General features: G+C 44.2%; 1 protein-coding gene and 1 long non-coding RNA gene across 3 annotated transcripts in view; one reads left to right on the top strand and one right to left on the bottom strand.

Moving 5' to 3' along the window:
• The window catches only part of LOC144128760 (uncharacterized), a 205,611-nt gene that overhangs the window by 69,900 nt on the left and 108,173 nt on the right, over positions 1–27,538 (top strand). The window lies entirely within an intron of this gene.
• Positions 2–8,945, bottom strand: LOC144116241 (uncharacterized). Of its 2 annotated transcripts, XR_013311803.1 has the most exons (4): positions 8,700–8,945; positions 7,380–7,503; positions 4,546–4,602; positions 2–2,970 (listed from the first exon to the last, which is right to left on the bottom strand). It is a non-coding gene; the product is annotated as an uncharacterized LOC144116241 (long non-coding RNA). The 2 variants fall into 2 exon arrangements; XR_013311802.1 differs by having other exon boundaries at positions 2–4,602.

Below are 27,538 nucleotides of genomic sequence, written 5' to 3'. Positions count from 1 at the left end.
TTCTCGTCTTGTATTTGTTACTGCTGCGCTGCAATTTTTTCCAGTATGCAGAACCAACTAGCCAGTCACTATGTTTAAAGGCGAATATGTTGAATTTCCCTGATAGCTGCTTGACTCCAGCTGTGTAGCGACAATGCCTGAAGAACAACACAACAAAATCACGAATTTTTGTGAAATACACTATAATAATCACAGTGCAAAGACAGCTAGCAAATACTGCTATTAAATTTAGCTCAGTGGTGCAAACATATACTACATATTCAATACGACTTGCAATGCCTCTGCAGTAAATCAACTGTCTTCTGCTTTATAGTAAATCTATGCTACTCACATAAAGCACCCCACTTGCATTAGTTTGCTTTAAATCATTGTCTGGATGAGCTAGTATTTCACACTTTCATTCACAAAGTGCAACGATGTACATGGACAAGAGGAGGACACCGAAAATCATTTGAGGTGCCTCCTCTCTTGCCTTTGTTAATCATCATGCTGTGTGAATGAAAGTGAATTATTGCATTAAGTATTTTTCTTTTGTATTCATAGCTAACTGCATATAATTACAACACAGCTAGATATGCCTGCATCATAATCTGAATTCCTATCATATTTTGGCGTTGCAGCTGATGTTGAGCATGACAGTCCTAACGCAAAGTCAAGCTTTCTGAGAAAATCTACAGCACTCTAGCATCTCCAGTAATTTGATTCATTACCAGGCTCAGAGATTCGAATACTTGGTAACCTAGAGAAATAAATTGATGTGGAAATTCTACTGCTGCAGAAAACAATTTAAGAGGAATTAAGTAATTAGAGAAATGAATAGAAGATGCCATAAAGATGGGCACAAAAAGGAGATAAGATGTAAAAAAAATATTTGATGCTAGTATATTTCAGGGTGACAAAATCCATGTACTGAGATGTTTTATGCACACAGTGTGCAGAACTGTAAAGCACTGGCTGGCTGCATCTATTTAGAAAACCATTCATCTTCATTTCTTCCAACATAGTGGCAGCTAAGCATAAAAAGCAAACTGCTGAAATTTATTTTCAGCTAGATGCCACATACAAAATAACAAGGCTGGAATGTTAATGATTCGAAAGGAAACCTTAAAAAGATGCTGTGAACACTGGCACTGGTAAAACCCCCAACAGATGTGCAAAAAAGCTACCAGATTATTTTTCCTGCTGAATGTATTGAAACCAAGGCTGCCTGAGCGCACATCAGTTTTGTTTACGTGTAGCTTGCTGTAGATATCCTGAGCCTCTGGTGCAGTTCACTGCACAGTACCTGCACACACTTGCACACATACAAAACCCAGACTACATTCTGCACACTGTGCATTGCCCACAATGGTACCTAGCACTTCCTGTCTTCCATGAGCTGCACTTCTTTTGGTTCATCGATGCGTTAGGGTTCCAGTTATAAAAAAATGTCCGAGTTGATTACGAGTTAAGTGAATAAACTTAACCACTTGACTGGTTCTAAGCAGGGAGATCAGTTGCAAGAGCCGCTTCTCACAGCAAGGCAGATAACAATAATGTGTTCAGGACACTGTTGTGCCGAGCTCCAAATTAGTTTAGACCAAGTGGGGTTCTTTAAGCTTCTCTTACATTGTCTGGCAGACCGGCGCCTTTTTCAAAGTAACAATGTTTACTGCCACACATATACATAACACACAAGGCGCATGATTCCTCCTAACATTTATGCAACAAAGTATTGCAACCGCTTCGAGCCATCTCTATAGGCCCCACTGGGCCGTCCCGGCTAAGTGTGAAAAAAGTGGCTAAGCTATGCTTTGTCATATTCAATGCTACAAACTATTTTTACAAAGCATGAATCAAAACCAGCGAAAGAGAGCTCAGGCACACCTATGCCTGAGTAAAAAGTAGCCAAAATTTTTTTACATGTAAACTGAAGTAGCTGAAACTAGAACGTGACTTGGAAAACTGTATGCATAACATCTAGACAAGAGAGCAGAGAAGGTAAGGAAAAAGAGGGGCTCATTATGGGCTACATGATGGACTCTAACAGTAACTTCCATCATGGCATCTTACAGCTAAACAATAGGCCAGCTAACATTCAATTCAAGCTTATTTTCATGCAAAATGCATTCAGTGATGACCACAAGTTATAACATACAAATTTTCGTTGTTAAGTAGAGACAATCAGAGGTTTCATGGACGATGGCAAATGTGGCGGCACCCACGAATGCCTGTACTGAACAGCATCACTTATGCTTCAGTACCTAAAATCCAAGCTTCAGGGCAAATGACTGCTAAGTACCGTCCGTCTTCTGTTTCCATGGCATGAGAAGTATTCACTAAAATTTGTTCATTACGAGTAATTTCACTGATCATGCACCGCCGGACTGCACATAGAGCCTAGGCCTTTAAGTTGCTTTTATCCTCGCACGAGCTAACTGCACCCATCAATTAACCTCCTGTAAATAAACTTTTACATGAAGACAACTTCTACAATTATTTGGTCACGTATTGGATGTTTGTCATTATCCTTTGTTTGGCGCTTTCATATTACAAACCTGAGTCTTAAATCTCACATACGCTGATGAAGTGAGTATATGCCTCTGAGATAAATCCAGCTAAATCTAGCAATTACCTCTCATTGCATCCATTTTTTCACTACAGTGAATTATGAAACATCACTACAGCCCATGAAAACACACGAACGAAGAGGATAGACACCACGGACACCGGACATATTTTTTGTGCACTGGAATGATGTCTCATAATTCTTCCCAGAACCGACTGTCCCAGCCCTCTATGCTTAGCCTTTTGGACAACCTTTTCCTTGCCTTCCACTGTCACCTCCTGAGCACTTGCCACTAGAACTGCATTGTACAACTGCTTCTGTTGACCAGATGGTAGTGGCAGTCCTCTTGTGAAGTACTGCAACCTTTCGGATTCCCTTCATGGTGTCATACATTGCCATCTATACCTTGAATTCAGATACACCTACAGGAAAAAGAACACGCGTATAAAAATTTTTAGCCATATTTGCACCCAGGAATATATGAATATTGTATTTGTACGCTTCAAAGCAGCAGTATGCTTTAACGCGTGTTGAAGCAAGAAAGTAAGAAATCATTTCGTTTATTACCAACACAAGACTTACAACTTGACATTAATGGTGTCATGCAATAGTGGTAGTTCTGATAGCAGTGTGAAGTACAAAAGGAAACTGCTTGCTTTGAATTTTAGAATATGCAAGTTTAACTGCACAATTATTAAAAAAACATTGACTTCATCCTTGAAAATTGCAGACTAGTATGTGTGGTAGTAAATACTGAAAATAAAAATAATAGGAGCACTGCCAGTGTTTAGATAAATACGCAGTGACCGGTTCGGTTTACGGTTTGGCTTATATGGGTTTAACGTCCCAAAGCGACTCAAGCTATGAGAGACACCGTAATGAAGAGCTCCAGAAATTTCGACCACCTGGGGTTCTTTAGAGCGCACTAACATCGCACAGAGAGGGGCCTCAAGAATTTCGCCTTCATCAAAACTAGACCGCCGTGGCCGGGATCGAATCTGCGTCTTTCGGGACAGCAGCCGAGTGCCATAACCACTCAGCCACCTCAGCGGCTTCGCAATTTTCTAATTACAGTCCTTGCCCATGCCCTTGTCAAGCAAGGCGCTAATGCCGGTTGACCTGCAGTAAATCTAATGTGTCCTCAACATGCTGCCTAGTTAGCAAATTTCTTTGGGTCAAAAATGAACGAGACATTACTTAACGTTTTTTGAGCTAGAAGTGGATGAGCTATTGATATATTCCAAGGCAAACAATTTAGTGCCTTAGAATAGTGTTCAACGAGGGGCCCACACGCAGAGACGCTGGAATTTCCACTGTTTCCTTATACAAAGTAATACAGGAGTGCGTGGCCTGTGGTGTTCATTCTAAGAAATACAAAATATAAATAGAAACAAAACTGAAGTGCAAAGAAAAATGAAAGACAAGTTCTGTCATCACACCTTATGTGACACTAGAGAGTACATGTTCATAAAGAAGCAGTAGAATGGTCATGAGCATAGTCAGTATACCTTTTCATCACACAAAAGGTTCCCAGTGGCTCTAGTGCACTTTAGTTTCTTTTGTAAAGTGCCTTTAAAAGACAAATTGGTCAAGGGCCACAAAGTGGTAATAACTGTGCATCATCATTTTCCTTTCCATGCTTCATTACTTTTTAACACAACCTCCCATATGACCCACAAGATTTGCTGCAGGAGCAGGATTCCGGTGTGCACCATTCACATTCCATGAAGGACCTGGCTGCTGTTTTCAAGTGTTATACTAATTTTCACAATAGAAGTGCCATAGAGCGAGGTTTGACAGCAAGCAAAAACATGATTTGAACCCAATAGCTTAAGGAAATTTTAAAGTGGTCAGTAACATTATGCTTGTAAAAAGACTTCAGATGTCAATACTCATCAATGTTGGCATCAGATCTCAGCTCTGGAGAGCTCATAAAGTGACGGTGGGGTGCTTAGTTATATTGACCAATTGTCACGACTGGTACTTGTGGTACCTACTTCAATGATGAAGGCTGTGGCAAACTATCCTCGAAAATCTGACATCTGGCATAAAGGCTGTAAAGCAAAAGGAAATGAAGGACCACTGAGACCTGAAATTAATTCCTTCTTGCACAGTTATGCACATCATGAAGAAAGCTGACAAACGGCACGAAGTTACTCTGGTATGTTCGCGCCAGATGCTCGCTCATTGGAGCCTCAGTATCCTAACTAAAGCAATAAAACACACATGACTGTTGAAGAAGGCATAATAAGCTCCCGTAAAGCTCATGAAAAGTGAGAAAAACAAATTCGAACCCTTCATAATAATACAAAAGTCAGCCAATAAGGCCACTGTGTCAGTCACCAACTAAGAGACCATGTACAAACTACACACTGTAAATGCACATACCCTGCATGAGAGCAAAGCATGCCCTGCGCTTGTGAAACAAATTTGTGTCAATGTAAGATTCTTGGCAACAGTAGGCATCGCCATTAATGGCATATGCTAAAAATGAAGAGAGCACCTAAATGATGCTGTACAATTTAGAATTTAGCCTTTCAGTAAACTATATTTTGTTTAATTCGAAGAGCACTGTCACAGGAGAAGGCAAAAATGAAATGAAAGCTGCCAGCTGTCATGAGGCCTGCCACAAAAAAAAACACTGAACAGAGGTGACGCACAAACAAAAAAGAAGTAATGTACTATGCGATTACACAACACAAAATAACACAGGAAAACAGGGCCCAACCAATGAACGAAAACAGAACAATAAAAAGAAGGTAAGCAGTACTAAACACTGCTACCTCTGCAAATTAGGAACAGTGAAATATACAAAACCTAAAAAATTAGTTTCAAGGACTATAAACACAAGATTCTGGTCACATATTTTTTTAATGCTGCATTATACGATAGAATACATGAATCCAAAAGTGGTATCTGCCTATCATTAAATAATTTATAATTCCATTTCCTTCCCTGATGTTGTTTAGGCTTGATCAGCCGAATGATAGCTGTGATACCTAGTTGGCCTTTAGGTCTGCAGAGGCATAGAAAAGGCTAAAATATAAATGTTGATATGAAGTTTAATTCACTACAACACCTAAAACAGCCTGTTTCAAAAGCTGGAATGAAAACAAAATGCCATACCAGCCGTTATATTACCAGTTTTCTTGCTTTTGACATGACCTGAAAACCAACTACACGTCGCAGCCATCGTTCGGTTTTTAATACTAAAACAAGGAGAAAGACAATTATAAATTATTTACCAGTCATAGAGCAAATATCGTGGGGTGGTCCATGTACAATAAACTCTAAGGCATTTGAAAGAAGACGCAAGCAAACATCTGGTGTCCATAGTATGTGCAGTTTCTTTGAAGCTTTGTTTAACTATGATATCAGGTAGCATGCCGAAAGGCTGAGTCAAACAGGTCACTACACGCTTCTAATTTGCTGTAAGTGTATTAGAGAAAGTATATTCACTGAACTTGCACAGTGTCATCACCAAGCAAGTGAAATTACAAAAAAATCAAAACTCACCAAGATAATCACCGAGGTAACAATTTCTGGTGATCATTCACATTTTTTCATTTAGCAATTTTAGCTTTTTCCTGCACAGGCTAGAATTCAACACACACTGAAATAGTTTGCAGTAGACAGTGCTTATTTTCCACCCAGATCTAGAGGCAGTAAAAATATTGCAACTACAGAGAAAGGTTCATTTAATAGTACCTCTTGCTGGGCTAGTTGGTGTAAAATTATGTAACAAAAGCAAAAACCGCGCTAATTTTTGCACAAACTACACAGAAAGAACAAACAGGATCGGTGCTGTCCTGTCTGTTCTTTCTGAATGGTCTGTGTAAGAATTTGCGCTGTCTTTACTTTCGTTATACAGTGAGAGACAATAGAAGAGAAGCTTACAAGAGAAGCTGTCAAGTCCAATTAATGTTTCATCTTTGAGGCGCATTTATAGCTTCACTATATAACACCATTCACATTCTTTAACCAAGTGAAATAAGACCTCTTTGCCGGACCAGTCTCTGAGGAGTGCCATGTGACCCCAGCATTACTGGAGAAGCTTGACATGGTTATCCTTCTACTATGATTGTCTATGAGGAATGCCATGTGAGAGGGTACTAGAGGAAAAAAAGAATAAAAGCATTGTTCTTATGCTGTAATATCAGCTTAGAATGCAGCCCTATAGCCCATTACTTCATATTGGTGTTTTTAAAGCCTCGCTGCATTGAAGGGGTCTCTAGTGGCTCGAGAACGGGTGGGGAGGGAACTAAAGAGAGAGAGTGAGAAAGTGGCAGAGCTGAGGCTGTGCCCGTGTGCTCGTTGTTGCTGTGTAGCCTTGGAGCTGAGTGGCCAGCTCTGGACTCAATCGTGGTATGAGGGTGCGGGTGTCCCTTTTTCTTCCACCCAGTGTGTTGTGCTGTCAACTTTGCATTGTGTGCGTCTCGGCTATAAGAAAACGTGGTAATGATTCTTGCTAAAAATCACCACGAAATTTTAGAAAGGACAGGATAACTGTTCCAACCACCACTAACAAGAAAAAGAAAATTGGTGGCTTGCTTCGGATTAATACACTCCCTACATTCTAGTACGGGGAGTCTCAGATTCCTCGTTAGTTTTGTAAGGATTTGTGAGGCCAGCCGAGACCTCGCTGAATTTAAGCACTGCTTCTTTCTGAGCATGAAAGCGGCAATATCTGATAAATACCTATTGAGAAGATTCACACACGTTATTTTGAATAGGGGAACGCCATCAACGTTTTGGTCCAAAGCAGACATTACAACACACTGATCTCAACACAGCGGTGAAAAAAACAGATCTTAGAAAACTCGATACATACTTGTGCTCTGCAATGTAGGCTGAACGCGCACAGACAAGAACAGCCCCAAATCTGGACAGTGGAGACATCCTCTCCAGTGAAGCTCTTTTCAGACCTCGCCACTACTGAAGAGCGGGCACTTCACCTGCATAACATCATAATTTCCAGCTGTGTATTTGGCTTCCGCAATGCCTGGCACTTCCTGATTAATTGTATTGCTGGCATTTTACGCAACAAAAAGAAAATGTTTAAACAGCCAAACTTCAAATAGATAACGCCCATTGCCGACACTAGTTTTTATGATAAACTCTTTACAACTTAGGTAAATCAAAACCACTTAATTTGAAAGGGCTACAGAGCGCTCTTTTTCTAGGGCTACTTCTTCGTCAACATTTAGCAATTATTTTTATTCACGGCCACCTGAAACTAAAAGAACTTAACAGCTGCAGGCAACGATACCAATGTTACAAAAGTGATCGAGCAGGCAGCTCCCTGTTTGTTGGGGTATCGCAGTGAAGCGTCGCTCAATTCACTCAGTCGCTTGCATGCCTTGACGCGTCACACCCCTGCCACTCTGAGCTTGATAGCTGGTGTAATCGGCTTGTAGAAGTGTCTTCTAACCTTAAGACGCCACATCAGATCACTATAAAAACGCACATACTCGTAGCGAATACCACAACGCTAAACAGACCGAGCGGCGCACGCTATCGTCAGTCCGCAACTGGCCGAGAGCGGCGTCAAAAACACGCGTGCAGGCAGTACACGATCACGTCCCACGCCGAATAATGAACAAGAAGTCGGGCAACCACCTTAACGAAAGCCTAAAACATAGTCACGCGCCTTGCTAGGCGGTATACAATTGCAACATTTACATTTAGGACTCCTACGCGTGCATGTCATTCAGCAAACCCATCTATGCATACACCTCGGCGCTCGCGTCGTAACGCATACACTGTGAACACTGAAAGACCAGCAGGTTGATGATTAGGTGTGGAATGCACTTTGCTCCCGCGGAAACATCCAGTGACTCACGCGCAATGCCGAAGGGAAACGAACAGGACAGAGCTGACAGCCGTGTCCCTTCCACTTCTTCTCGCTTTAGCGCTCGCTCGTTTATTTTCGCGGTCGCAAATTGCACGCACTCTTGCGCTACAATACAGGTCTCACCTGGAAACGAAGACTGCACACATTGCAGTAACCGCGTTCTTCTCATGTTACAATCCAAAGCGCAGCAACAAAACAGGGGACAAACACAAGCGCTAAATGTAGCGCTTGTGTTTGTCCCCTATTTTGTTGCTGCGCTATGGATCATAACGCATATCCACTAGCTCGAACCATCACCTTGTTAAGTTATTCTTCTCTTGCTTCGCGGCTTCTATGGTTGAAGTCGAAGGTGTTGTGAATATGAAACGGCTCCATACTTCTCGGCGTGGTCACTTTTTCACAAAGTACGCGAACGGCTGCATTGCTGGCACGCGGCGCAAGCTACGATAAGCAGGAAACCCAAACGGAAGTTTGAAAGAACGATTTGAAATCAGACACAACAGCACACGAACAGCAGCAGCACGGACCACGGCACAGCGCGGCTTATAAGGCCAAGCCGGATATCACTCCGGAATGCACAGAGGGAGAGGAGGGTTTGCTGCGTCCTGCCACGTGACCTGGCAGCCAGCGCGCTGGATTTGAACGGCGTTGGAAAGCACGCTAGGCGCTGGCACATGGTTATTAGCGTGGCTATTAGCGTCATGGTAAATATTTACTGCAAACTGTTACAAAATTGCAGTTAGACTAAGGCGCTCTGCGCCTCTGTGTATCATTGCCGTGTAGTTTTCATGTCAAAAGCAGGCGACAATGTTTCAGCTCCTTGCAGAACAAATTTAGAAATTGTTTTCTCAGCTTTTCTCTTTCTTTTCTGGTCTTTTGTAGGCCGGATTAACGAGTTGTCACTGCATAGTTTCTAGCACAGCACCAAGTTTCTCCTAAACCGCATTTCGGCTTATGATGCAAAGACATGAGCTGCTGAACAAGTCTGCTTTACTCAACTTCAAAAAAAAAAAGAATCTCAAAGGTTCTATTGTAGCTTTCAACAAAATGTGTATTATTGCAAAAGGTCATGAACCAGATCATCAAAGGATCATAAAAAATTCAAATTATTTATGACCCCCCCCAAAACTGACAAGAACCACTTGTACCAGAGAAGAAGAGAGGGCCGTCTCAGTTATTGCTGGCAGCCGGAATTCGTCTACCTATATGCTTTGTCATTCTGACGCGCATATAACTTAAATTACATGCTTAATTGCATATTATATGCAGGATTTATGTAGATTGAACGCGAGAATGCAAGCTATTTGCCCACATCTGTCTGGCTTCATCAACGTGATGAGTGTGCAGCCCATATACTGAGCATATATATATGCCCGCAGTTCACCCATGCGTCCATTTTCCATCGCTGTGGCACCCATGCAGCCCTTTCACATGTGAAGTAGGACATGCAGCCAGACTAATGTAAGTTGGACTGCATGTCCATAGGTGTCGCCGGGTAACGATCGCTAACATTACGCGTGAAGTTTCTGCACTGCAAACTCCAGAATAATCGACGCAAGACTTACGAAGGCTACAGGCAGAAATATACTCCTGTTTCCACACACAGTGTCGTCAGAGTGATACACTGCAAGCCCCCATCACGGTTGCCTGCAGTTCACCGTCGTATAGCCCAGGTTCATGCACACACTTTTTGCCACTGTTTAGTTCACGCTTAGCCTTTTCTACCAGATATGTAGGCGGGGAAGATGTGGGAATGGCAGATATGTGCCCATGAGCCACCCACGTATTTTCTACGCAGTTCGTTTGTAGGCTGTAGGCGGGAATATTGTATGTTTGCCCACACGCAGCTAGCCTCTTTGGATCCTTGAGGGTGCTGCAGGGGCAGCTCCTATTGACATTGCCCGCACTTCACCATCATGTAACCCCATATTTTATGCACATGAACTGCATAAAGCCCATGGTTAGCCCTTTCATACCCTGTTTAGGATACAGGCGGGGAAGATGCCGGAATGACAAATGTGCCCACGCCTACCACATGCGAGACCAACGTAGGCGTTGCTCAGACAGCCCAAACTGCATGCTTCCAACGCTTCGCTGCTGTGCAGCCCAAAGTTTAGCCCCTGTATTTTCCACACAGGACTCATGTAGGCCGAAGGCGGGAATACTATCTCCCGGCCCACACGAAACCACCGTGGCTCCCTCAAGTTGCTCTAGGGCAGCCATAAGAGGGGCTGCCCGCACTTCGCCATGATAGAGCCCCCACTGTTGCCCGTATGTATCTGTGGTGGGACTCAGGTAGGCTGCCCGCTCTTTTTAAGCCCATGCGTAGCTGACGAGGGGCCAACTCAGGCATAAAATTGGCAGCCCAAACCTTTTATGCCAGCACTGCGCCCACGAGGGACCCATATAGGTTTATTGCGGGCAGCCACCAGCCCTCGTTGCCCATGTCGGACACACATGGGCCCGCCAACTTGCTCTACTGGGGTTAGCTTGCATGCCTCATTCACTGCACCCCATCGAAACGCTGTTTAGATTTCTTTCTAGAACAATCTGATCATTCGGACAGTTGCATTTCTATAAAAAACACTATCGTCAGCAAACGGTCAGATTTGCACACCGGGGGTGTGCAACATTGACAATGCAATTTATATACACTAGGAACAGCAAGGGACCCATTACACTACCTTGCGATGCCCTGCCGTGATTGGAAGAGTGGTCGAGCTTTGTTCAAAAATTCCAACGTACAGACTTCTTTGGTCCGGTACGCAATAATCCACTTTACAAAAAGTAAGGTATGACAGTCATTTTTAGTTTGAAGATTAATCTTTCTCATGGAACCTTATCGAAGGCTTTGGTAAAATCTAAAAATATTACATCCCTTTCGCCATTATTGTCGAGAGATGAAGCACAAGAGTGAATCACTGATGCCAATCCTGTTTTAGTTGAATAACTCTGCCTAAAAGCCGTGCCGAACCGTAAGCATATTGTTTTCAGCCAAAAATTATTTGATGCAGTTTGCTACAATGTGCTCCCTAGAGTATTCAGCGTTGCGATGTCGGTTAAATGGGGCGCTAATTTTGTAAGATTATACGATCACGTTTTTTCGAATATTGGAACTATTCTGGACAACCTCCAGTCATCCGGCAGTTTTGCCGACAAAAGCCAAGCAGAATAACTTTGTACAAGAAATCTGGTAACAAGTTGAAGTTATTCTTTCGAATGTCTCCGATAACATTATCGCCACAAGAAGCTTTGGGTTCCATGTTTGCCAGCACATTGGCAATTACAGCGGAAGAAAAAACTTAAATCAAATACCTATTTCTCTGCAAACCTAGTAAAGAAAACATCTGACACTGAAAAGGCATTATCAAAATACTCCTTAAATTACTGTGCTATAGTTTATTTATTTTCGGCGTGGCATCAATCAAAATTTTAAAAACGGTTTCTTTCTTTCTCGTTTTCTTTCTTTCTATTTTTCTTTCATATGCTTCCTAAGTTTTCCATGGTCCCCACATCAGAATATCTCATCAGAAAATAAGAAACAACACAAAACAGAGCTTCCACGTTCATCTCTAACAACTGCAGCCGCGAAACGACCTGTCGCTTTTAGAAAATCGCCGCTTAGTTTTGCTTCTATGGTTGTTGCAAAAGTATGCACATACCGAGAGGCATTTGCCCCTGCCACTCCTCTGCACAGTTCGTTACGCTTGTATAATCATGTTAGTTTTTCACGCATCGTCGGCCGCTAAAAATCTCTCATTTCATTTACACTACCCCGCGCCGTACGACTACTAGATGATGTTTCTGACTCAATAGCATGGTTAAATTATGTGTCTTAACTCTAGCATATGTTTACCTTGCACTGCTGGAAAAATCAGACTGAGTTATTTTGTTACCATGTTTTTCTTCCTTGCTGTGCGTTCTCCATGAGTGCATCTCCAGGATTCTAATGCATAGTTAACATGTATACCTGTGTTGATAATTAGCAATTTTGTTTCGTTTTTTTTAATTTCTCACTCAGTAGTGTTTACTGCTTGTCTACTGGCATTCATATCGGTATTGTAAGCCCCCTTACACAATGCCCTTTGGGAACAGTAAGGTTCAATAAATAAATGAATGTGCAAGATAACCTATGCTAAGAAAACGCGATTTCTGGTGTGTGGGTACAAGGCTTGGCGGCGCTACCTAGCAGCTGACCGAGTAACTTTAAGAAAACACATGCCTGAGACAGCAATCTATTAATAATAATAGCCGCCGCGGTGGCTCAGTGGTTATGGCGCTCGGCTGCTGACCCAAAAGACGCGGCTTCGATACCGGCCGCGGCGGTCGAATTTCGATGGAAGCGAAATTCTTGGGATCCGTGTACTCTACGATGTCAGTGCACGTAAAGAACCGCAGGTGCTCGATATTTCTGGTGCCCTTCACTACGACGTCTCTCATAGCCTGAGTCGCTTTAGAACGTTAAAACCCCCATAAAATAAATAATAATAATAATTATTTTATTAATCTTTATTGCCCTTTAAGTTTTTATGTAACCTTTTGTACCGCACCTAAGCATACAGTGCTTGTGGATGGTTAGGCATGTAAGCGGGTACGTACCTGGATATTATGTATTACATAATGAAATAATCAGAACAATGCTCAACGCCTCTGTGAAGTAAGATTTCGTGACATTTGTAACAAAAGAAAATAATCAACACAAGTGACGAAAAGCAAAAGGCATTTTCCCCATACAAAAAGTGAACACAGTAAGCACAAAAATGCATTAGTTCTAACAACTTATGATTTATGAGTTCGAACAACGATAAGTGATTTTCCTATCGATTGAAAGATAGGTAAATATCAAAGGTTTCACACAATGTACGCTTTTTGTAACACGAAGGCACCAATTCTTTAGCATCTTTTTCAACTCGTTGATGCTACTGACTGCCATGCATTTCTTGGGTAATTTTTTAAAAGGTGTGGCTTATAGCTGCTTCTAATTCTCTTTCCATTATTTGTGTACACGTTGTCAATATATTTTTATATTTCTCTTAATGTTTTTCTTTCGTAATTTTTTGCTCGGCTGCGTGAACAATTTCTGAGTACAGCAATACCATATCGAAGAATGCTCTCTCCTAAAGATTGATGCACCATACAACAAGACTGTATATTTGCAATATCACACCGTTTGCAAATATATACTGCTACTGTTCTTAACCTTTTACATGTGTACATAACATGTTTTTGCCAACTGAAGAATGCAACTCTATATAAACCTCTATAGTTAACCGTTGAAGTGAACTCAAGGGGAGGGCACGAACATTGTCTCTTCATTTGTTATGAAGAGATCCCTGTCCAGTTTAATTTGTTCAAGTCAGCTTCTAATACACACAATCCTGGATTCATTTTGACTTAAAAAAGGTATTTTCTATTCATCCAGGAAACAGTGTTGATTAAGTCCCTTTATATTTTTTCTGAGGCGGATTCGTGTTCTGTTGTGTTGGGTTTATTGACACATAGGCAGCGAAGACCATCATAAGCCAACCACACGAGGCGGATTTGTATCACTCCTCCGTTATAACCAACAGTACCATCATCAGTATCATCAGTATCGGCATACTGATATAGGTGTGATGACACCGTATTGAAACATAAGTCGTTTGTATAGACGGCGAGTTTACAGTGGAACCTTGAGATACCCCATATTAACCTGCCGTTGGGTCGCTTCTTACATTCTGAATCCTTGCCATTTTATACCTATAGGCGAGATAAACTTGAAACAAGTCTGCAAATGTTGCTCGGAACCTCATTGCTCTCAGCTTTTCCATCAGAACTATGCGGTCAGCTGTGTAAAGAGCCTTGGACATATCCAAGAATAGTGTTAAGGCAATTTCATCGGTATCAATAGCAGTGCTAATAACATCATTTAAGTTTTCTGGAAGAGTCAGAGGGCTGTTACCTTTTCTAAATCCGAACTGTGGCTTAAATATTACCGAATGTGTTTCAAAAAGTTTAGAACATCTGGCATATGTTTCTCAATTATGTAAGAACTGATGAAATTGCTATCGACCTATAATAATTTATATTGTTCTTGTTGCACTCTATGTATTGGTCGTAGTTATTTATTTAATTATTTTTACATACTGCAGCTCCTATTGGGGCTATTGCCGCGCTGGGGGGGAACAATTTGCGTAAAAACAGCAATGTACAACACACACACATAAGCACAAAGATTACATCTTACATGTTTAGATGCATAGCACGAACAAGGTTATTGGCTGTAACTAATAAATTGAAGCAATGCACAATGAACACAACACAAAGAAAACATCATGTAGCACTGATAGCTGTTAAAAATGAGTTTAATGGAACAGACCACGTTATGCCAGGAATTAAGTTCCAGTGTACAACAGTACGAAGGAAAAAGCTATGGTTTAAATTATTAGTATGGGCGAAGTATGGCTTAACATTAATGCTGTGATGACTTTTGGTTGATCGGAGAATATCGGTAGTAAAATAGACATTAAGTGTGACTTTATAAATTGAATTGAAGATGCAGTGCCAAAACTTCAATGAGTCCGGCTGACGTCCCACGGACAAGGGGTTAGATTCAAAGCCGAGAAGCCCCAATAAGCTGAAATACAGCGGTCATATCGACGATACATGAACCTGATGACTTTCCTTTCGATGCTCTCGATTTGGCCAGTTTCACATCAAGAAGATTCCAGACGAAAGACGCCTATTTTCTTACGAGACGAATTAAGAATTTGTAGATTAATAGCTTTGTTTATTTTGGTGTAGTAGTTAACGTTCTCCTCCAATACCCTAGTGTTTTTAGTGCTTCAGTACAAATGAAATTAATGTTTCGCCCAGGAGAGGCTAGTGGTGAATATAACGCAGAGATACTCATATGAGAAAGTCCTGTGCAAAGGTGTGTTATTCGTCACAATTAAACAGTGAAGAGGACGTGCAGTTAGTGAAAGACATCTGACAGTATTATTAAAATATATTTTTATTTGCCATGTATTACACCAAGTGTAAAAACTAGTAAAAGAGGCGTTTAGTTGCAAGTGATCATCCGGTATGCTAAATACCTGATATAATGCACAGTCACCCGCGTAGAGGCGTATTTGTGATGGGACATAATGAGGTAAGTCACTGATGTGTACTAGGAATAATAAAGGGCCAAGCACTGTCCTTGAGGAACGCCAGATAATACATCGACAGGACAGGAGTTAGTAGAATTAGAGGAAACAATCTGTGAGATAGGAAAGAAATTTGCGAATCCAATTAATCAAGCAAGGATAGTTTAAAATAGCATTTAGTTTGGATATGAGAGTAGAATGTAGAAGAAGGTCAAAAGCTGTAGAAAAATCTATAAATATGGCGTTCACCTGGGCTCCAATATCGAGGGGGTGGAAAGGTCGTGCACAAACTCCAATTATATATGTTACTCTGATAAAATCTTGTTTAAATCTAAGCTGAAAGTTTGAGAGTGCATTGTTAAATTTCAGACATTCTACTATATCATTCTGGCTTACGTGTTCCAAGATTTTACACGAATACGATGTTAATGAAATTGGTCAGTAATTAAGTAGAAGCTGTAAGTAGAAGAAGTAAATAAGTAGAAATTATTAGCGAATTTGAACAATGGAAGCACCTTCGCTATCTTCCAAGGCGATGGTACCACACCAGAGGTTAGCTACTCACGGAAGATCATGGTTAGATATCGAACAGTCATTATATGATTGATACATTGCCACAAGAATTGAGTTGGGTATACCATCAGGCCCAGTTGATTTTTTTTGTGTTCAATTTTAGTATCAAGTTAACTACACCCTTTCACTAATTATAATATCACGAATTTCGTTCTACTCGTCAGGAGGTTCACAAGCTGGAACTTCGTCGGTGTCAGATAAAAACACAGATTGGAAGTAGGAATTGAGGGCATTAGTCATTTTCACCGAATCATTAGTGGCTTGGTTACGGAAGATGAAAGACGAAGATGTCTACTGTTTTTCTAAAACTAATGGCCAAAATATCCGAGCATTGCTTTTAAGAACACTACCAAGCTGGAAGTTGAAAAAACGATCCTTCGCTAGATTAGTTACTGATCGAAGTTAGTCGTTTGCTCTGTTTAACATGAAAATGCTGAAAGGTCATTTAAGCGCTTTGTGCGCATCAGGCGGCGTACACGGCGTGATGCATGCAAGATGTCACGGGACATCCATTTGGGATTTTTTTTAAAAAGGGACAAAATGCTGTATGCAGATCTTAGCGATGCTTTCAAAATAGCACACCAAAATGTCGAAGTCACCCCTGTGGCTAAGCGCGAGAAGCGGTTCAAAGGTGACTGTCAGTGATAGCAACGTCGTCGGCACGACTGAAGTCAGGAAATGTAGTGAAAGTGTAACGTGGTACAGAAGCGGAAAAGTTTAACAAAGCAACTACAGCGTTATGGTCTGAAATGCCCTAGACGATGTCGCATTAGCAACCTATTCCACAAAAATTGTATCTTAGAAAAATCAAGTCAAGAAGCGAATCATTCCTTGTAGCCTCGTCACTATTTTTTTAAGGGCGAAGAATAAGGAAAGGTTTATCAGCTCACCGCAGATACTGGCTTCCCGAACAGAAAAAGAATGTGAGGGTCAACGGATGCCTGGAGCGTTGAGTTCCCTCATCGAAATTAGATTGGACAAGTTGAACTCTTGTGTGTTTCAATAATTCTTTAGCGTGTGCAATACTTGAACAGAAGAACCAAGAGGGCAGTAAATATTACCAACTACAATGAACTGCTTGCTCAGAAATAGTTAGCACCAAATAGATCACTTCTGTGGGGGCCGGTAAGACTGGGAACTTGAGTTCAGAGCGAAAGAGAAGCGCAACGCCACCCCCTTTGTCATATTGTCTGTCCGCTCGAATCGCCACGTAGCCAAAAGGCGTGAATTTGTAATGATGAATGCCATCGTGCAGCCATGTTTCCGTGATGCCCACTACATGACGGGAACAAGAAAGAGTAAGAGACAGAAAATCTTCCTATTTATTTGTTATGCATCTACCGTTAATGTTCACAAAAGATAACTTTTCATGTGCGCGCTTGGGCAGTCAACGGGCAGCAGCCGACGATGACGGTGGTGAGGCGGCAAACGGCGAGCCAGTAGGTCTAGAGGAGAAGCTACAGGCATTTTCAATGGTATCTGAAGAAGTGTTCCAAACATAACTAACTTTGTCGATGAAAACCTGTTCGAAGCGCACCCATTGTACATGTGTGTTTTTGATTATGTCCTCGTCATGTGTGCGCGCCAAAGGTAGTAGTAGTAATAGTATTTTATCTGGTTATATACTACAATACGCCCTCGAGGTTACGCTAAAGGAGGAAGATGAGGGAAGCCTCCTGACGAGGCCTACACCCGGAATAATAGATCGAACACGGTGGCTGAATGGACAAAAATAATTTCAAAACAATCAACCAAAGTTATCACAATAGAAATAGCGAACACTGATAAACGATGCAAAAGATAATGAACAACGACTGGCAGTAAACAAAAGCCCTGTCATAGTATGCACATTCTGCTAGAGAAGGAAACAACGCAAGTATAGAGAGTTAGCCGAAATTTATACAGGAGTGAAAAGAATCTTCAGCTTTTTCTTAAACTATCTACAGCGATTTTTACAAGACTGATAGGCATCACACAATGTTACAATTTGGTTATCTATAGTTTGTTTTCCGTAGCTTGTTCTAGGCCTTGCAGTAGATACGGCAACCGCAGGTAAAGCAAATATAAGAATATTGGAAAAAAACTGAAATTATGCTTCACTTCATAAAAATGAACAGCAAAACTCAAATTGTAGGAATGAAAGAAACTGCGAACATGAAATGTTTTGCACAGATTTTCTTCAACAGCTGGCTTTAAACACAATGAATGTAGAGCTCCTTTCTGAAGTCAAAACAATTTATACGAATCGGTTTTGTTGCAGGTTCCCCACACCAGGTTGCAGCATACAAGGTGGGAATGAACAAGGGCAAAGTATAATTGTCTTCTAACCTGTAGTGGAAGCAGATGCATATTACGATAGATAACACAAATAGACCTCGATATTTTTAGTCTTATGCAGTTTACGTGACCTGTTTACCTCATACACTGCGAAAATACAAAGCTAGAAACCGGCAACTATGAACTTTCTCGGTGTTGAAGTCATTAAAAGCTAACTTGACGTGATGATCTAAGGGTTTGTTTTTGGATGAAGAGCATAAACTCTGTTTTGTTGGCGTTTAATTTAAGTCAGTTAACAGAGAGCCAAACGGCAAACTCATTAAGCCAGGCATTAGATTGCTGTTTGAGTACTTGAAGATCAGAGTCACTACAAAAGACAGTATCATCGGCAAGAATCATAATATCGTAACGAATAGTACACCAAAAGCACTCGGGGACCAAGGAGCTACACAGCCGGTAGAGCGAGCACGAGCAGGAAGATTTTCTTCGTCCTCTGCTTCTATCGCCTGAATTCCCTTCGTCCTCCTCTTCTATCACCTGTGTCATTGCTCCCTCCCCTGCAGCATCGCCTCGATGCGGCCATCGTGCGCTAGAGTGACGAGCAGAAAGCGAGCGTGCTAGGGTGAGGCACGAGGATCACAACATAGAACAGGGCACAGCGGTCAGCTTCAAGTTCAATCGGGTGGTCGGTCGTGGTACGGCTTCATACAAACGACGTGCACAACGTCGGTAAGCTTGCGTCTGTGGGATGAGCTGGTTTGGGTGGCGGGTTGAACTTCGTAGGTGACGTCGCTAATGCGGCGGAGGACACGGTATGGGCCGAAGTATCGACGGAGTAATTTTTCGGACAGCCCGCGGTGACGAACGGGCGTCCAAATCCACACATAGTCGCCTGGCTCGTAGGCAATGAAGCGCCGTCCCTGGTTGTAGCGGCCAGCGTCTAGTTGCTGTTGACGGTGTATGCGCTGCCTTGCCAGTTGCCGCGCTTCTTCCGCACGCTGCACAAAAGTGGCGATGTCGAGGTCAGGGTCACTCTCGCAGTGGGGGTCAACAGGCAGCATAGCATCCAGCGTAGTAGTAACTCGACGGCCGAAGACAAGCTGGAAGGGAGTGAGCCGCGTTGTCTTCTGCAGTGCCGTATTGTAAGCGAATGTAGCGTATGGCAGAATTCGGTCCCAGGTTTTATGCTCTATATCCACGTACATGGAAAGCATGTCGGCCAGAGTTCTGTTGAGCCGTTCCACCAAGCCATTGGTCTGCGGGTGGTACGCCGTCACACGTCTATGGCTGGTGTGCGTCAGTTTCAGCACAGCCTGGGTTAGGCGGGCTGTGAAAGCTGCCCCACGGTCAGTATTAATGACCGCAGGGGCACCATGACGCAGGACGATAGTGTGGACAAAAAACTCGGCTACTTCGGCAGCAGTTCCGCTCGCAAGCGACGTGGTCTCAGCATAACGTGTCAAGTAGTCCGCCGCAACAGCGATCCACCGTTTTCCAGTGGATGACTTCGGGAAGGTGCCAAGGAGATCCATTCCAACTTGTTGAAAAGTGATCTTCGGTGGCGCTATTGGCTGAAGAAATCCGGCTGGTTTCATGGGTGGAGACTTCCGGCGTTGGCAGTCGCGGCAGGTTCGCACGTAGGTCTGCACTGATGGAAGTAATTTGGGCCAATAGTACTTCTCCCGAATCCTTGACAGCGTGCGACTGACTCCCAAGTGGCCGGCGGACGGCTCGTCGTGACAAGCGCTCAAGATGTCGGGTTGTAACTGGGTGGGCACCACGAGTAAAAATGTTTCGGTGGACTTTCCAAAGTTGCGCTTGTAGAGAACGCCATTTCGCATGGTGAAGGGTTGCAGGCCACGACGAAAAACACGCGGAACCCGACCACTGTGACCTTCCAGGTGCTCGATGAGCGGCGCTAGCTCCGGGTCCGTTCGTTGAAGCTGAGCCACATGGGATGGGCTAAGAGCACAAATGAAAGGAAGATCTTCGGTGATTTCTTGCGGAGCGTGGTCCACGGGCGCGCGTGATAAGCAATCCGCATCTTGGTGCTGCCGGCCCGACTTGTAAACGACAGTCACGTCGTACTCTTGCAAACGGAGGCTCCACCTAGCCAACCGGCCGGACGGATTTTTAAGGCTTGCCAGCCAGCATAACGAGTGATGGTCGCTGACAACACGGAAGGGTCGTCCGTACAGGTATAGACGAAACTTGCTGATGGCCCAGATCACCGCAAGGCATTCTTTCTCTGTCGTCGAATAGTTCGCCTCCGATCGCGAAAGTGTTCGGCTCGCGTAAGCGATAACGCGTTCCACGCCGTCCTGCCACTGGATAAGTACCGCCCCAAGGCCAACATTGCTGGCATCGGTGTGTATGTCGGTGGCGGCGTCTTCATCGAAATGGGCGAGTATCGGGGGGCTGTGTAGGCGGCTGCGGAGCTTCTGAAAAGCTTCTTCTTGGTCGCTTCCCCACAGAAAGTATTTCGTCTCTAGTCAGTGCTGTCAACGGGTCAGCTATTCTGGAGAAATCGGGCACAAAGCGTCGGTAGTAAGAACAGAGGCCCAGAAAACGTCGAAGTGCCTTCTTGTCGGTTGGGCGCGGAAACCTGGAGACAGCAGCAGTCTTGTCGGGGTCCGGGAGAACGCCTTGTGCGCTGACAACATGACATTTCTCCAAAATGACATTTCTCCATGACCAAAATGACATTTCTCGGGCTTGATCGTTAGTTGCGCGCATTTCAGGGCTCGAAGCACGATGCGCAGCCGGTCCAAGTGTTGATCGAAGGTAGGCGAGAAAATGACGATGTCGTCCAAGTACACCAAGCAAGACTGCCACTTCAGACCGGATAAAACGGTGTCCATCATACGCTGGAACGTGGCCGGCGCCGAGCAAAGACCAAACGGGAGTACCTTGAACTCGTATAAACCGTCTGGAGTCACGAAAGCCGTCTTCTCTCGGTCTCTCTGGTCCACCTCTATCTGCCAGTATCCGCTTTTGAGATCTAATGAGGAGAAGAACCTGGCGTCACGTAATCGGTCGAGGGCATCGTCAATCCTGGGAAGCGGATAAACGTCCTTTTTGGTCACGTTGTTTAGTTTCCGGTAATCAACACAGAATCAAGGTGCCGTCTTTCTTTTTAACGAGGACCACGGGCGACGCCCATGGGCTTGTTGACGGCTGAATAACATCGTCTGCAAGCATTTCATCGACTTGCGTTTTAATGGCTTCGCGTTGCTTAGGAGAAACACGGTATGGGCGCTGGCATACAGGCGGCGTGGCCTCGCCTGTGATGATGCGATGCTTGGCGACCGGTGTACGACCGACCCTGGAGCTGGTGGCGAAGCAATCTGCAAAATCTGCTAGAAGAGCAGACAGAAGATTCTTCTGCTCAGGTGCCAAGTCCGGGTTGATTTTCACGGTCTGCAGGGCGTGGCATGGTGCGGCCGCGTCTTGAGGGCTGGCCCCGACGGCGCATAAATCAGGCAACACAGTAACTTCGTGAAGTAAGGCAACAGCCGTGTCCCTGGCGAGGTGCTGAACCTCGTTGGCGAAGTTCGTGAGTAGGACACTAGTACAACCGTTATGCAACTGGACGAGGCCTCGAGCGACGGCTATTCCCTTCGCGAGCAGCAGCGGGAGGTGGCTATCCGCGATACCCTCGTAATCGTGGAACAAGTCATGTCTCACGAGAACCAGGACACTAGACCGTGGTGGCACCATCACGTCATCGTCGACTATACGCAGAGCGTTGATTCCCGGATCTCTGTCGGTATGCGCCACGGCCTGTTTCGTCGAGAACGTGATCCGGGCTTCGTTCAGATCAATGACAGCGCCGTTCGTCTGCAGAAAGTCGAGGCCCAGGATCAAGTCCCTCGAACACTCGGACAGTACCACGAATTCACAGACGTACAGAAAACCACGGATGCCGACCCTTGCAGTACACTTGCCAGCAGGGGTAATAAGGTGACTCCCAGCAGTACGAATGCTCGGCCCAGACCATCGCGTCAAAACTTTCTTTAATTCTCGGGCGAGGGCACGGCTCATTACGGAGTAATCGGCACCGGTGTCGAGTAAGGCGGAGACGTCGACTCTATCGATTGTTACGTACAAATCGGAGGTAGCGTGTCGGATGCTGTCGCTACCTGCCCCCAGCGAAATGGCGTATCGGCGTGATGGTGACGGAGGATCTTCACATTTCCCTACAGCAGCGGCCTTGCCTCCGGAGGCCGCCGGCATTAGTTTTCCCGGCGTGGGCTGGGCGAACGGCGTCCGGAATAGCTTTGCGCTCCGCGGGGACTTGGAGAACGGTAGCGCATTGGGGACGGTGATCGAGACCCGCGGCGACCGGATGTGACGAGATTCTGCCGCTCCAATAGGTGAGAGGCTATCTCAAGTGGCCTTTCGCCATTGCGAGGGCAGGGGTCGTCCGGGCGAAACCCCGCAGGCCCACGCGGCGGTACGGGCACGCCCTATAGAGGTGACCCGCCTCGCCACAATGATAACAGAGGGGCCGACGGTCTGGGGCCCGCCACACTTGACTCTTACGCGTCCGCTCGTAGGCTGGCAGAGCGTGGTCACGAGGGGGACCCGGTAGCCGCACTGATGGAGCCGCGGCATTGATGGTGTAGCCCGACGTCGGAGCTTGACGGAGTACAGACGCGTACGTGGGTCTTGCGTCAAGCTGGAGGGGTACCTCAGATGCGTGTTGTTGGGCTGCGAGGCGCACCTCGTCGCGGACGACGTCAGTCAGCGACGCGAAGGATGGCGTGTTAGAAGGCGTCCGAAGGGCTTGGAGTTCCTCCCGGACGACGGAACGGATGAGTTCGCGTAAGTCGTCCGGGGCGCTTCCGAGATGCATAGAACAGGTGTCTGGCCCGAAGGCGTTGACGTCACGATTGTATTGGCGGGCTCGTTGCTGTAGAGTCTTCTCCATGGTGGCCGCCTCGCTGAGAAACTCGGCCACAGTGCGCGTTGGGCTGCGCACGAGTCCCGCGAATAGCTCCTGCTTGACACCACGCATTAAATGGCGAAGCTTCTTGTCTTCCGACATAGAGGGGTCCACGCGCTTGAAAAGGCGGGTCATGTCCTCAAAGAACATGCGGACACTCTCGTTCGGGCGCTGGTTGCGTGAGTGTAGCGCAGCTTCAGCTCGCTCCCGGCGGTCGGCGTTTGGAAAAGTGGCGAGCAGGTTGCGGCAGAAGGCCTCCCAGGATGGAAACGAAGCCTCATGATTTTCGAACCATGTCCGCGCCGACTCTTCGAGAGCGAAATACACGTTGTGGAGCTTCCGCTCATCGCTCCACCCGTTGTAACGGGCGACACGCTCGAATGTCTCGAGCCAGTCCTCGGCGTCCTCGAACACGTCGCCATGAAAAGACGGGGGTGTTCGTGGCTGCTGGCACAGGATGTGAGCTGGGAGCCTACTCTCAGTTGACATGGCAGCTGGCTCCTCCGACGTCCGAGGCTGTGTCGTCCTGGTGGCTGCCGGAAGAGGTCCGAACTCTGGAGACTCTCCTCGCAGGCGGCGGCCGCGGCGCTGGTGGACCGGGGTGAGATCCGTGATCACAGGAGGGCTGCGCGGGTCTGGAAGCGTACCCAGCACTGCCTCCACCAGATTTGTAACGAATAGTACACCAAAAGCACTCGGGGACCAAGGAGCTACACAGCCGGTAGAGCAAGCACGAGGAGGAAGAATATTTTCTTCGTCCTCTGCTTCTATCGCCTGAGTTCCCTTCGTCCTCCTCTTCTATCACCTGTGTCAATATTAGGCGTTAATGAAATGTGGACAATGTCATTGATATATAAAAGAAATAAAAGTGGTCCCAAAAGTGAACCCTCAGGGATACCAAAATGTATAGCACCAAAATTACAATTTTGCATCGTGAACCTGAGTGTATTGGATTCGTGCAGTTGGGTAACTCTCCAAAAGAGCATTTGCAACTCCTCGGATCCCTTAAGTCTCTAAATTATAGCGTAGTATTGAATACTTCACAGAATTCAAGGCTTCACACAAATCAAGAAAAAATCCAACAGAAAAAGCCTAATATCAAAAGTATATTTAGAGTTTTAGTATCTGACAGAGGTGATTGGATTGATTTACCGACCTGAAAATCGTACTGTTGGGGACATATCAGATGCTTACTATGTAAGAAGTTATTTATTATCCGGAAGAGTGCACGCTCAGCTAATTTTGAAAACAGAGGCAATAGCGATATAGGACGAGAATTGTTCGGGTCATTTTTGTTGCCATCTTCGAATAGCACGGCGACATGTGCGACTTTTAATTTTCTGGAGAATACACCAGAGAGCAGCATTGTATTACAAATATGATTAAGGGGACCAGCGATAACATTAACAGCACATTTGATAGGAAAAACAGCAACGCCATCGTCTCTAGGTGAGCACGTGTTTTTAAAAGCTTTAGTGATAGAAACAATTTCATGCACTGAAGTGGGGAACAAATTTATCAAATCAGCGCTGCAGGAGGACAAATATGAGTCTACAGTCCGAGTTAAGTGGCAGCTAACAGAAGATTGGTTTGCTCCGGCAGCTAAAAAGTGTTCATTGAGTATATTGGCAAGTGACATTCCGGCATAATTCACCACATTGATATTTACCTCAGATGGAAGATAATTTTTCTTTTGCCTTGATGGCGTTAACACCTTGCCAAATTAATTTAAGGCTGTGTGAGATAGACAAGAACTTATTAATATATAAAAGAGATTTCTCCTTCTTTGGATATGAGTTTAATTTGTTACGAAACTTCTTAAACGTAATTAGATCATCCCGGCATCGCGTTTTGAAAAAAAAAAACGAGAGATGATTTTATTCTTTTGTTGATTCGCATCAAAAGTGCTCCTGTCATCCATTCTTTTCTAGCCTTTCGGTGCTTTTTTATAGTTTTGGCTGGGAACGCAACGTTTTGACATTCAAGCTGTTTCTTAATAAATATATCAGAGGCACGGGACGAGTCATCTTCAAGATATACATCTACCCAATTAATTATTTCATTTAAACTAACCTTCAAATAAATATCCTTAAAGAAGTTAATATTGAAGTCACCTAACACAATGACACGCAACTTGTTTATATTTGCAAATTTCGAAACGAATCAATGAATCGAAATAAGTTTATTAAATTACCTTGAAGGGGACGATACACAACCATAATAGTGACTCCATGAGAGGCAATGCCGAGAGCTTCAAAGTAAGTAGAAGCAATTGAATAATTGGACAATATATCAGATCTCGAACGACTTTGGACATTTAAAGATACACCACCACGACGCTTTCCAACTCGGAATACTGAAATAGGTTTGTAACCAGAAAACTCTAACATCTGAACATGAGCTAAACCATGTTGCAGCGTAAGCAAGAAAGTCAAAATTAAAATTAAGTTTAATTAAATCAGCTCCTACTTCCGAATTATTTTTTAGGCTCTGGCAGTTCAAGTGGTAAGGAGACACTGTTTTTTTAGCATATTAGTATTTCTTAGAATGTCAATAAATGTCTCATAAGTAAAATACGCCACTTTTCAGCAGGTGTGCTACACAGCCTCGCAACTACAGCTCTTAAACAATCTTTTCAAAGTCCTCGTCGCAAGCGATTCTTATTGCTAATGCCCCTGGTTGCTTTCGAGCATACATCTTTCCTTACTTACACCAGACGAAAGCGTATTTTCTTAGCCTTCACTTAAGCGAGCGAGAGTAAATTCTTGCTGGAAGCAGTCAAGTTATCAAAGAATCGAATCCCATGTTCGGATCCATTACGCTTTAAAATCCAGTCTGCTGTGTGTATCAGTTGGCTAAACCTATCAAGACAACAGCCGCCTGGTCAGGTTCAGAAGGCGGTGTAACCCTTCAGCATCTACTGTAACTAGTGAGGGTAAGTTAAGCTTCATCGCAAGGCTGTTGACTTAGTTCCGCAAATTTTCGCAGTCAGTGACAGCCTTTCCATGAATTTCCATGGCTTCGATTATTTAATTTCTTTCGCAACTCTCGAATTTTTTGCCCGTCCTGGTTTGTCTAAATGTTATCTGCTCATTTACGAAAGAGCTCAATTTCCTTGCCATGTCTATTGGATACTTCTAACGATTTTTCGTACGTGTGAGACATGTGTCGAATAGACTTTTCAATACTTGAAACAGTGTCTTTCAAAGATGACAGATCATCAACTTTGGCTGAGATTTCCTAAAGATCTACTAATCTCAGCAAGCTGTTTACATGCGGCGGTTGAAGCCACATTACTGCAACTACTAGGAATTTCAACGTTCTTTTCTAAATTAAGCAGATTTTGCTTTAAAACTCCGCTCTCCAACTCCTGCACACTTCCCAATATGAAATCTTTGACAGTAATCTGCACAGCTCAAAATTCCTCCCCATCCATAATGCATTCACAGCATGCAGAACAAGGATCAATATTTTCTCAAGACATTGCAAACAAGACACTAAATCATGGGCAGCAGTGGCAAAAGTGGCAGGAACAGGCTAAAAACAAGAAAAAAACACTAACCTGCAAATTCATAACAGTTTTATGAGCACCCTTGTGCAGCGACCTTCCACTGTCACCGCTGCCCGGAGTATGAAGGCTGTCGGTGAGTTGCACGGCTTTATAGTCGCAATGAAGAGGCGTATTTTTACCTATGATAGCACGGTATGCAGCCCAGTCGGCGGGACCAGCTAAGCCAGCAGCCCGCCGCTCGCACTTGATACGGTAATCTTGCCGCGGACTGCAAATTCAAAACATGGTGTTTTACCAGCGCAAGAAGACGCTGACGAAGGAACACAGGTCAAAGACAGACCAGCGCTGAACGGCAGCTTTATTTTGGAAAAACGCGAAACCCTTACATATATACCCTCAGAGCCACCGCTCACCAGGAAAAAACCCGGGAATTTCAAGCACGTGTCAATCAGCAGCATCTGAACGGCACGTACAAAGAGTCGAACTATACAGACGAACCGATAACAAGCAAAGCCCTGATAGGTGAAAAAACAAGCCGCGCGGTAAACTTGCGCAAAGAAATTTTTTCTCCTCTCTTTTTCCACGTAAAAACCAAAAGGTGATATCAAAAACGCGACGCCAAAAAAAAAACGAGCCCATAAAAATGAAAACCAAAACAAGACAAAACGTAATAAGGAAGCACTAAAGACAAGACAGGATA

This window comes from Amblyomma americanum, chromosome 1, assembly GCF_052857255.1.
Source record: "Amblyomma americanum isolate KBUSLIRL-KWMA chromosome 1, ASM5285725v1, whole genome shotgun sequence".
Classification (NCBI taxonomy): Eukaryota; Metazoa; Arthropoda; class Arachnida; order Ixodida; family Ixodidae; genus Amblyomma; species Amblyomma americanum.
Note: the sequence above shows the minus strand (reverse complement) of the source record. Positions and strands in the feature narration are given on the sequence as shown.